General features: G+C 51.8%; 1 pseudogene; it reads left to right on the top strand.

Annotated features, from left to right (window-relative positions):
* The first annotated feature begins 1,550 nt into the window (after positions 1-1,550).
* The window catches only part of LOC129715949 (protein FAM50A-like), a 15,829-nt pseudogene continuing 7,627 nt past the window's right edge, over positions 1,551-9,752 (top strand).

The following is a 9,752-nucleotide window of genomic DNA, read 5'->3' as shown; positions in this document are numbered from 1 at the left end:
CACCGCTAGAATTTAGAACCGATTGAGGGGGGATCCTTAATAGAACTTAACAAAATTCTTTAAGGGTTGGACAGGCTAGATGCAGGAAGATTGTTCCCTAATGTTGGGGAAGTCCAGAACGGGGGTCACAGGGTTTTAATATATGGGGAAGTCTTTTTTAGGGGGACAAAACATTTTTCACACAGAGAGTGGGGAATCTCTGAATTCTCTGCCAAAGAAGGGTGTTGAGGCCAACAGTTTTCTTGGCTATATTCCAAGAGGGATTTAGATGTGGCCCTTGTGGCTAAGGGAGTCGTTCCGGTTGAGAGAAGGCAGGTAACAGTATACTGAGTTGGATTATCAGCCCATGATCATAATTGAAGGCCCCCCCCCGAATGGCCTACTCTTGCCAACTATTTTCTATGTTGCTTATAGACATTTTTAATATATTCTATATATATATATATATAGATATCATATCTATACACACACAAACATAAATAGTCATCTAAAGTGTCAGCAGGCTATTAAACGTCAGATTTTTTGTTTTAGTATGAGTTTAATACTCACAGTTGAATACAAAAATCGGAGGAACCAGCGGGTCATGTCAGCATCTGTGGAGAGAAGGATGGGCGACGTGTCGGGTCGAGTCCCCTTCTTCCAACTGTGGGGGGGGGGGGGGGGGGGGGGCAGTACCCCAAGCCAGCGAGTTCCGAAGGTCTTCCTCACCCTCTCTGTGCCAAGAACAATCTGGGCAAACTGTAGCCTCATAACATGTAACCTATTAAACACCACTACCTGAACCAATCACCTATCCATGTTCTCCACACAGATGCTGCCTGACCCGCTGAGTTACTCCAGCACTCTGTGAAACGTCACCTATCCATGTTCTCCACAGATGCTGCCTGTCCCGCTGAGTTACTCCAGCACTCTGTGAAACGTCACCTATCCATGTTCTCCACAGATGCTTCCTGACCCGCTGAGTTACTCCAGCACGCTGTGAAACGTCACCTATCCATGTTCTGCACAGATGCGGCCTGACCCACTGAGTCCTCCCGCACTCTGTGAAACGTCACCTATCCATGTTCTCCACACAGACTGCTGCCTGACCCCGCTGATTTACTCCAGCATTTTGTGTTAATCCATGTGTTGTCAGAGCATTAATTAGGCCATTCGTCCCATCTACTTTCGCCATTCAGATCATATCTGTCCCCCTCCTAACCCCATTCTCCTGCCTTCTCCCCATAACCCCTGACCCCAAGAATCTATCAATCTCCACCTTAAAAATATCCATTGACAGCCTCCACAGCCTTCTGTGACAATGAATCCCACAGGTCCCCACCCTCTTATGAAATATAAATTCCTCCTCGTCTTCCTAAAGGAACGTCCTTTGTAATTCTGAGGCTGTGCCCTCTGGTCCTAGACTCTCCTACTATAGTGGAAAATCCTCTCCACATCCACTCTACCCTGGCCTTTCACTATTTAGTGTCTATCCTGTATGTAACCAGCATCTGCAGTTCCTTGTTTACAGCCTTCAATCTCTCTGTCTGTCTGTCTGTGTCCGCAGGGTTGTGTGACCCTGAATGATATGACGGCAAAGCAGGAGGCTCTTGTGAAGGAGCGGGAGAAGCAGCTGGCCAAGAAGGAGCAGTCCAAGGAGTTGTTGCTGTGAGTTTATCACACCTTTGTCATCATCTGTTCAGCCGATGTAGTCCTCTAGTGTAGTCTAGAGATACAGCAGGGAACAGTTTAGTCTAGAGCATGGGTTCCCAACGTGGGGCGTACGCCCCACAGGGGGGCAATTTGATTTTTAAGGGGGGCAATTTGATCGCGACTGAGGTCTGGGTCCACATTTTCATTTTTTATTTTTTAGGATTTTTCTGCTCAGGTAAACATATGTAGTTTAGGTTTCATGATTTTATTTTGAGTAATAATTTTTTTTTGGGGGTAAAAAGGGTCTTTATTGTGTTAGTTATTACAACCAAGGTATTGGCGTTTTAGCTTCTTTCAGCTGAAACGGAGTTCACTTTTTAAATGATAAAATTATATATCACCACATGGGGGGGGGGGCATCAGGATTTTAGAGTTGGTAGGTGGGCAATGGCCAAAAAAAGGTTTGGGAACACACTGTCTAGAGATCACAGCAGGGAAACATGCCCTTCAGCCCAATCGTGTCCATGCCCACCAGCGATCCCCGTACACTAGTTTAGTCTAGAGATACAGCAGGGAACAGGCCCTTCGGCCCACCGAGTCTGTGCCCACCACCGATCACCCCGTACACTAGTATAGTCTAGAGATACAGCAGGGAAACAGGCCCTTCAGCCCACCGTGTCCATGCCCACCAGCGATCCCTGTACAGTAGCATAGTCCTAGATATACAGCAGGTAAACAGGCCCTTCCCACCACCGATTCCCGTTCCAACCAGCGATCCCCGTACACTAGTATAGTCTAGAGATACAGCAGGGAACAGGGGCCCTTCAGCCCACCGAGTCTGTGCCGACCAGCGATCCCCGTACACTAGTATAGTCTAGAGATACAGCAGGGAAACAGGTCCTTCATCCCACCGAGTCTGTACTGACCAGCGATCCCCATACACTAGTATAGTCTAGAGATACAGCAGGAAAACAGGCCCTTCATCCCACCGTGTCCATGCCCATTCTCCACCGATCACCCTGTACACTAGTATAGTCTAGAGATACAGCAGGGAAACAGGCCCTTCGGCCCACCGTGTCCGTGCTGACCAGCGATCCCCCTGAGCTAGTATCGACTGAGATGACAGCAGCTGCTAGCTTGCTTGTGCGACTTACACCCCAGTGGTATGAATATTGATTTCTCTAACTACAAGTAACTCCGCCATTCCCTCTCTCTCCACCCTCCCCTCGCACCAGCTTCTCTTTTTCACCCAACTAACCGCTAACAATGGCCTGTTTCATTTATCAGCGTTACGTTGTTGCATATCTTTCATTCATTGTTCTCTATCTCTCTACATCATCGTCTGTATCTTTCGTTTCCCTCTGACGAAGGGTCTCGAGCTGAAACGTCACCCATTCCTTCTCTCCAGAGATGCTGCCCGTCCCGCTGAGTTACTCCAGCACTTTGTGTCTTCTCCTGCTCTCCCGAGCGGTTGGCTTGCAGTTGCGAGGATCAGCTGCAGGGGGCAGTGGAGGATAGGAGAGAAAGACTCAGCCCCATCTACACTAGTCACAGAGTTATACAGTGTGGAAACAGGCCCTTCAGCCCAACTTGCCCCATCTACACTAGTCACAGAGTGATACAGTGTGGAAACAGGCCCTTCAGCCCAACTTGCCCCATCTACACTAGTCATAGAGTGATACAGTGTGGAAACAGGCCCTTCCTTCAGCCCAACATGCCCACACTGCCCAACATGCCCCCATCTACACTAGTCACAGAGTTATACAGTGTGGAAACAGGCCCTTCAGCCCAACCACACACCGGTCAACATGCCCCATCTACACTAGTCCCACCGCGACCAACATGCCCCATCTTCACTAGTCCCACACCGCCCAACATGCCCCATCTACACTAGTCCCAGAGTGATACAGTGTGGAAACAGGCCCTTCAGCCCAACTTGCCCACACCGACCAACATGCCCCAACTACACTAGTCACAGAGTGATACAGTGTGGAAACAGGCCCTTCCTTCAGCCCAACTTGCCCATACCGACCAACATGCCCCGTCTACACTAGTCACAGTGTGATACAGTGTGGAAACAGGCCCTTCAGCCCAACTTTCCCACACCGCCCAACATGCCCCATCTACACTGGTCCCAGAGTGATACAGTGTGGAAACAGGCCCTTCAGCCCAACTTGCCCACACCGCCCAACGTGCCCCGTCTACACTAGTCCCACCTGCCTGCATTTGGTCCATATCCCTCCAAACCTGTCCTATCCATGTACCTGTCTAACTGTTTCTTAAACGTTGGGATAGTCCCAGCCTCAACTACCTCCTCCAGCAGCTCGTTCCATACACCCACCACCCTCCGTGTGGAAAAGTTACCCCTCAGATTCCTATTAAATCTTTTCCCCTTCACCTTGAACCTGTGTCCTCTGGTCCTCGATTCCCCTACTCTGGGCAAGATACTCTGCCCGATCTATTCCTCTCATGATTTTATCCACCTATATAAGATCTCTGTCACAGAAGGTGGTGGAGGCCACAAGTCAGTGGATATATTTAAGTCAAGTCAAGTCAAGTCACATTTATTTATATAGCACATTTAAAAAACAACTCTCGTTGGCCAAAGTGCTTTACATTTGTTATAAGAGTGGTATAAACAAACAAACTACATACATATATACATGTAGCCCTCACTCAGAGGACATCAGGAAAGGCTTGGGAGTATAGATAAGTCTTTAGTCTTGACTTAAAAGAGTCGATGGAGGGGGCAGTTCTGATGGGAAGAGGGATGATGCTGTTCCACAGTCTAGGAGCTGCAACCACAAAGGCTCGGTCGATCACCCCTGAGCTTATGCCTAGACCGCGGGATATTCAGCAGCCCCAAGTCGGCCGATCTGAGGGGCCTGGAGGTGGTGTGGTGGGTGAGGGCAAGCCCATTGAGGGCTTTGTAGACATGGAGGAGGATCTTGAAGTTTATACGGAACCGCACAGGGAGCCAGTGGAGAGTGTTTTGCCAGGATCGGGGCGATGTGATGTGGTCCCTTTTTCGGGTGCCCGTCAGGAGTCTGGCTGCCCTGCGGCGTTTTGGACCAGTTGCAGGCAGGACAGGGAAGATTGGCTGATGCCAGTGTAAAGGGAGTTGCAGTAATCTAGGCGGGAGGAGATGAATGTGTGGATGATCTTTTCCAGGTCATCAAACTGGAGGAGAGATAGATAGATTGTTGATTAGTGCGGGTGTCAGGGGTTACGGGGAGAAGGCAGGAGAATGGGGTTTAGGAGGGAGAGATAGATCAGCTGTGATTGAATGGTGGAGTAGACTCGATGGGCCGAATGGCCTGATTCTGCCATATTCACTTCTGAACATCTACTTGTGTTACCATTTTCAGGGACTATGAACGTGGGTGCTAAGATCTCTCTGTATATCCATGCTGTTGTGGGCTCTTGTGGTATATCTCGCTGTTGTGGGCCTTGCCATTAACTATACTTTCCCCTGACATTTGACCTTACAAAGTGCAACACCTTCTACTTGCCCGGATTGCTTGCTCCATCTGCCATTTCTCTGCCCACAACTGTTACCGATCAATATCCTGCTGTACACTTTGAAAGCCCTTTTGACAAAGTGCAGAGGTCCCAGCACAGATCCCTGAGGAAGTCCTCTGGTCACAACCCCGCCAGCACGAATATCGCCCTTCTGCCACAACCCCCTGTCTTCTATCAGTAATCCATACGGCCAAGACATTGTTAATCCTGAAGATTGGACACGCTAGAGGCAGGAAACATGTTCCCCATGTTGGGGGAGTCCAGAACCAGAGGCCACACACACAGTTTACGAATAAGGGGTCGGCCATTTAGAACGGAGACAAACACTTTTTCACCCAGAGAGTTGTGTGAGTCTGTGGAATTCTCTTCCTCAGAGGGTGGTGGAGGCCGGTTCTCTGGATACTTTCAAGAGAGAGCTAGATAGGGCTCTTAGAGATAGCGGATATGGGGAGAAGGCAGGAACAGGATACTGATTGGGGATGATCAGCCATGATCACATTGAATGGCGGTGCTGGCTGGAAGGGCCGAATGGCCTCTACTCCTGCACCTATTGTCTATTGTCTATAGACACTGAATGCTGGAGTAATATTGTATACAGACACTGAATACGTGCAGCATGTGTGGAGAGTAGGACTGGTGAGGTTACGGGTCGAGACCTTTCTTCAGACACTGCACTTTAATCTCCATCAGCCTGCCATGCACACAACCTCCACCCTCCTCCCCTCATCGATCTCCTTTGTCCTCACCTCAAACATCAAGTTTGAAAGACGTGGCCTTTGGGGCGTGACGGTGGTGCAGCGGGTAGAGCTGCTGCCTCACATCGCCAGAGACCTGGGTTCCATCCTGACTACAGGTGCTGTCGGTAGGGAGTTTGCACGTTCTCCCTGTGACGGCAGGCGGGCGCTCCAGTTTCCTCCCACACTCCAAAGACGTGCGTGTACAGGTTTGCAGGTTCAGATTGTGTGTGTGTGTTGGATATGACCGCTGGCCAGCATGGACTCGGTGGGCTGAAGGGCCTGTTTCCGTGCTGTAAACTAAACAACCTGTAGTGTCCCCACCCTCACCGGTAATCACGTAATTGTTGCCTGGAAAACTCAATCTGCCAGGTACCAGGCCCTGATGCTGACTGTCCCAACTGGGAGTCAATACTATCCTGGAGGATCCTCTCCAATAGTTTCCCTGCCACAGATGGCCGATAATTCCCAGGATTATCTCCTCCACTGTCCTGACTCAAACAAAGGAACAGCAATGGCTGCACTCCAGTCTTAGAGTCTGTGCGTGTGTGTGTTATCAGCCTTGTGTTTCACTCCTCCCTGTCCCTGGTTGCCCAGACAATGCCCTCTCCCTCTCTCCCTCTCTCCCGCTCCCTCCCTCCCGCCCTCTCTCCTCCCTCCCTCCCTCTCTCCTCTCTCCCTCACTCCCTCTCTCCCTCTTTCCCCCTCTCCCTCTCTCCCTCCCTCTCTCCCTCTCCCTCTCTCCTCCCCCCTCCCTCCCTCCCTCTCCCCATGCGTGCGTGCGTGCGTTCAGTGACACAGTGCTGGTCTGTGTGTGAATGGAACAAGTGGATCACATCCCCAGGGGGCATCCTTCCTTCCCAAGGGTGGGGGGGGGGGGGGGAGTCAGCTGCAGAGTTAAACCTGCGCTGCCGCCACTGATGAGGCTTGCAGTGAGAGTGGCTCAGCTGGTAGAGCCGCAGCCTCGCCGCCCCAGAGACCCCGGTTCAAACCCCACCTCCTCCTCCTCCTCCGCGGCTGTCTGTGGGGAGTCTGCATGTTCCCCCTGTGGCCGTCCTCGATGTTCGGCAAACCTCCTGTGTGGAGTTAGTTGAGTTTAGAGATACAGCATGGAAAAACAGGCCCTTCAGCCCACTAGGTCCATGCCGACCAGCGACCCCCATACACTAGTTTAGTTTAGAGATACAGCATGGAAACAGGCCCTTCAGCCCACCGAGTCCGTGCCGACCAGCGATCCCCCGTACACTAGTTTAGTTTAGAGATACAGCATGGAAACAGGCCCTTCAGCCCACCGAGTCCGTGCCGACCAGCGATCGCCCCGTACACTAGTTTAGTTTAGAGATACAGCATGGAAACAGGCCCTTCAGCCCACCTAGTCCGTGCCGACCAGCGATCGATCTCCACACACTAACACTATCCTACACACACTAGGGACAATCTACAATTAATCCCCAAACCTACACTTTGTCTCTCTCATTCACCCCCCACACACAAAGGGTGATTTACAGAAAAGTTATCAACGTGGTCCTCTGGCGGTTTGGGACGTTGGGGGTCACAGGGAGAACGTGCAAACACCAGACAGGCAGCAGCCGAGGTCAGGATTGTACCCTGGTCCCTGGCGCTGTGAGGGAGGCAGCAGCTCTACCCGCTGCACCACCATGTGTGTGTTGGGAGTGGGTGAGAAAGTGGGAGAACTAAGAACTAGTGTGGCCGGCACGGACTCGGTGGGCCGAAGGGCCTGTTTCCATGCCGAATCTCTGAACTGAAGCTGCCTCAGCAGTTCTGGTCTCCAAATTTGGGAAAGGACATTCTTGACTCGCGTGCAGCCTGACCCCAACTTGTTTTCAAGAGTTTAAGAAGGAACTGCAGATGCTGGAAAATCGAAGGTGGACAAAAATGCTGGAGGAACTCAGCGGGCGAGGCAGCATCTATGGAGTGAAGGAGATAGGCGACGTTTCGGGCCGAAACCCAAGGGTTTTTCGCTCCGTAGGTGCTGCTGCACCCGCTGAGTTTTCCCAACTTGTTTTGTGTCCGACAGGAAGTTGGAGAAACAGAAGGAGAGAGAACGCAAGAAGGAGGAGAAGAGGAAGATCGCCAGTTTGTCCTTCACGCTGGACGAGGAAGAAGAGGAGGGCGGAGAGGAGGAGGAGGAGGAGGAGGGGGAGGACGAGGAACTCGAGGAGGAGCTGAGGAGTGAGGACGAGGATCTGATCATCGTGAGGAGGGGGGGGCACTCTGTGGGGGGGGGGGGGGGGTGTGAGGAGGGGGGGGCTGCTCTGTGGGTGGGTAAGGGGGGGAGGAGGGAGGGTGTGTGAGGATGAGGGGAGGGTGAGGAGGGAGGGCTGCTCTGTGGGGGGGGGTGGTGAGGAGGGGCTGCTCTGTGGGGGGGGTGAGGAGGGGTGGTGAGGATGGGGGGGCGCTCTGTAGGAGAGGCAGTATTGCGGGGAGGACTGGGAAGTCAGGAATGCCGCACTGTGGGAGGAGGAGGGGGGTGAGGTGAGGAGGGGGGTGATGACGAGGGGGGGGCGCTGTGTGGGAGAGGCAGTATTGCAGGGAGGACTGGGAAGTCAGGAATGCCGCACTGTGGGAGGAGGAGGAGGGGGGTGAGGAGGTGAGGAGTGGGGGTGAGGAGGAGGGGGGGCGCTCTGTGGGAGAATCAGTATCGCTGGGAAGACTGGGAAGTCAGGAATGTCGCACTGTGGGAGGGGCGGCTTCTTGGAGCCAGAGTTTTGTTATAAATAGTAAATGAGAGGTTTTAAAAGCTGCCGACTGTGGAAGGTGGAACAAAAAGGCAGTGTTTGTTGAGCCAGGTTTCACCGCGATCTTCCTGAACCAGCTGGAGGAACCACTGACTGGCTCGCTCACCCGCTCCTTGGTGTTTGTGGTTTCTCAATGTCCTGCCTGTAAACCGTGACGGCCTGGTCAGTAACTCTGCCGCTGACTGTGCGTGAGTGAGCGAGTGGGCGGGCGAGGCTGCCAAAGTACACAGTGGGATACACGGGCAGAGAAATGGCAGACAGAGTTTAACCCGAGGGAGTGTGGGGTGTGAGGGGGAAATATACAAGACCCTGAACAGCAACGATGTACAGAGGGACCTTGTGGTCCATGGAAGCAGCAACACTAGTGGACAGAGCGGTGAAGAGGGTGGACTCCAACTATCGGGGAGTCGAGTACATAGAAACATAGAAATTAGGTGCAGGAGTAGGCCATTCGGCCCTACGAGCCTGCACCGGCATTCAATATGATCATGGCTGATCATCCAACTCAGTATCCCGTACCTGCCTTCTCTCCATACCCCCTGATCCCCTTAGCCACAAGGGCCGCATCTAACTCCCTCTTAAATATAGCCAATGAACTGGCCTCAACTACCCTCTGTGGCAGAGAGTTCCAGAGATTCACCACTCTCTGCGTGAAAAAAGTTCTTCTCATCTCGGTTTTAAAGGATTTCCCCTTTAATCCTTAAGCTGTGACCCCTTATCCTGGACTTCCCTAACATCGGGAACAATCTTCCTGCATCTAGCCTGTCCACCCCCTTAAGAATTTTGTAAGTTTCTATAAGATCCCCTCTCAATCTCCTAAATTCTAGAGAGTATAAACCCAGTCTATCCAGTCTTTCTTCATAAGACAGTCCTGACATCCCAGGAATCAGTCTGGTGAACCGTCTCTGCACCCCCTCTATGGCAAGAATGTCCTTCCTCAGATTTGGACATTTCCCAAAACTGTACGCAATACTCCAGGTGTGGTCTCACCAAGACCCTTTACAACTGCAGTAGAACCTCCCTGCTCCTATACTCAAATCCTTTTTGCAATGAAAGCTAACATACCATTCGCTTTCCTTTACTGCCTGCTGCACCTGCATGCCTA

Source organism: Leucoraja erinacea, unplaced genomic scaffold (assembly GCF_028641065.1).
Source record: "Leucoraja erinacea ecotype New England unplaced genomic scaffold, Leri_hhj_1 Leri_1537S, whole genome shotgun sequence".
NCBI lineage: Eukaryota > Metazoa > Chordata > Chondrichthyes > Rajiformes > Rajidae > Leucoraja > Leucoraja erinaceus.
Note: the sequence above shows the minus strand (reverse complement) of the source record. Positions and strands in the feature narration are given on the sequence as shown.